The sequence below is a fragment of the Notothenia coriiceps genome, unplaced genomic scaffold (assembly GCF_000735185.1).
Source record: "Notothenia coriiceps isolate Sejong01 unplaced genomic scaffold, NC01 NC01_scaffold00033936, whole genome shotgun sequence".
Lineage (NCBI taxonomy): Eukaryota > Metazoa > Chordata > Actinopteri > Perciformes > Nototheniidae > Notothenia > Notothenia coriiceps.
The window spans coordinates 2,039-4,493 of NW_011366637.1; the positions used below are offsets into that span (position 1 = coordinate 2,039).

The 2,455-nt window shown below is 39.3% G+C and overlaps 1 long non-coding RNA gene across 1 annotated transcript; it reads left to right on the plus strand.

Moving 5' to 3' along the window:
- The first annotated feature begins 357 nt into the window (after positions 1–357).
- On the plus strand, positions 358–1,576 carry LOC104961895 (uncharacterized). Its single transcript, XR_800149.1, has 4 exons — positions 358–512; positions 645–670; positions 1,216–1,337; positions 1,476–1,576. It is a non-coding gene; the product is annotated as an uncharacterized lncRNA (long non-coding RNA).
- The last annotated feature ends 879 nt before the right edge of the window (positions 1,577–2,455 follow it).

Genomic DNA, 2,455 nt, shown 5'->3' on the forward strand with positions numbered 1-2,455 from the left:
GTCCATATGTAATAACAGACTTACAGTGATGATCAACTTATGAGATAAAACATTAGTGCCATTTGCTGCACTATTTCTTGATGCTCTAAATATTTTTAAATATTTGTAAAGCACTTTGAATTGAATTTTGAAAGGTGCTTCATATATAGAAACTTGCCTTGCCTTGACTGATAAGTGCTACGTTACAATATCACAGAACACATTTTCATGGATAAGGGGTCATTTGTCACGGTTGGTCGTTTGATTGTTTGGCGGTGTTGGGATCTGATATTTACTTCACATGAAACCAGATTAAAGCTGAACCAGTTCTACCAGTGTGAGGTATCTCCCTTCTTGTTAAAGCAAAAGTGGAAGTGCTGCACGACGAGAGAAGAGTCAAGCAAAGAACGGAGCTACGAGAGAGATTACCATTATCTATTATATCGGTTCAGCATCTTAAAAAGGTTTCAAATATCCCGTTTGAGGCTTTGAACTCCTACATTTTCATCAATTACCGGATCCAGATCTCTAAGGTAACGTTGACTTTGCTTCCTGATAGAACAACATTTTGTGACCCATTTAAACCCTGATGTTGTTTAGCTTGATTACATTTAGTTAAAGTGTGTAAACACATATTTATTTCTGTTTCTTTATCTGCTCCTCAGAGACATTCACCTGAAAGAGATGGCTGGTGAGAAAACAAGTTTACTGTTTTTAATATATCTACTATATATGTTGTTTTTTCAAGAGTGCAATGTAAACATATTGAAGATAAAGTCATGTGAAAGAGGTTGTGTGTACAGAGAAGTCGGGTCTATTATACATTAAAGAAACTGAAACGTTGACTTTAATTAAATGTATTACGTCAACACTTTTCACATAACTGTATGAGGTTAGTTGAAAGCAATAATATTAACTTGAACCTAATCTTTTTTATTTAAATTTAATAATTTTGCTTTCAACTAACCTCATACAGTTATTTGAAATCTGTTGACATAATACATTTAATTAAAGTACATTTTCAGTGTATTTTTCACTCTGCAGTTTCCCTGTTTCGGTGTCTTTCAGCTCATTGTTTTGGTTTTGTTGAGTCTCACTTTTAACTCAGCAGGCGTTGGTTATCAGCAAAAATCTACCATAAACCACTTTAATAAAGTAACCCAGCACCAAACAAACAAAGCTTGTTAACAAAGGGAAACATCTGGCAGCTAAACAGCCTGATACTGTTCTCAACAGACAACCCGAATGCCACATCCACCTTGTACTCTTATATAAAGGAGAGCAACAACGTGACAATCAACCACAACCAAACCTCATCGTCGGATGTCAATGGGGCTGCTAGAGGGACCCAAGTCGAGGTAATGACTAGATTTACTGATCTAAAACAATGAAGTTTACACAATATCAATGCAAAGTGCCCTGATGTAGTAATACCTACAGGAAAATTGCTGAGGGTCCACTTCTAACATTTCAGAGTGACGTTTGTCTTCTTTCAGGTCCCTCAGGAGCGAGTCATAAGAGCTGGCTTGAGATGTGAGGCTGGATTTTCAGGTAAGAGTCATGGCTCCTTCCAGTGACACCACCAAAACAATTTATTTTGTTCAGTTCACATTCAGATTTAGTCAAATCAATTGGGTATTTTCCAACGGTACAGTCTTTTAAATGACTGACAATTTAGCTTAAAATTACAAAAGAAAGAATTAGTATCAGAATTTATTTACAGAAGAGTTAAGTTCAGACACTTAGGCGATGTTTACACGGGAACGAAAACGATTTTGAACCGAAGCCGATTTCAAAAAAGTCTTCCGTCCACATGGAATTGGCTCAATAAACGTGTCCGTCCACACGAGACCACTCGACACGCTGGAGACACTGTAGTACATATTCCGAACCTGTAAGTGGCGCTGTTCTTCCGCCACAAAATACACCAAAAGCAGCGATGAAGACCCCCCGAGCATGGTTGCCATGGTTGCCTGGTTGCCCTTCTGGTTATTCTCTGCGGTGGATTTAGCAACATGTAGTTCATCCATGTCCACTTGTTGCTGATGGTTGTGATAGAGGAGCTGTAGACGTTGCACTAACATCTGTAGCATGGTCAGTAGCGTCTGGAGCACGAAAGCAACCCTGTGATCAGCCATTGTTGTTGTTGTTGTTGACGAGACGCATCAGCAATGACGCGGGTGACGCAGGGGTGAGGAGGAGAGGTGGGGAAAGGCGGGGCTATGGCGTCATCGTTTTCAGGAAATTATCGTATAGGGCAGGGGTGGCCAACCAGTCAGAGGTTAAGAGCCACATTTTTTCTATGTTACGGCAAAGAGCCACATCAAACACAGTCACTGATACCGCTTGTTTCAGTTTTTTGTTTTCTGGAGACAAGATTTCAACCACGTCACTGATGCATTTTTGTGGCATTGGGATATATATTTTTGAAATCCTCTGGAGCAGAGAGGAGCTGTGGATTATTGTTATTGATTAA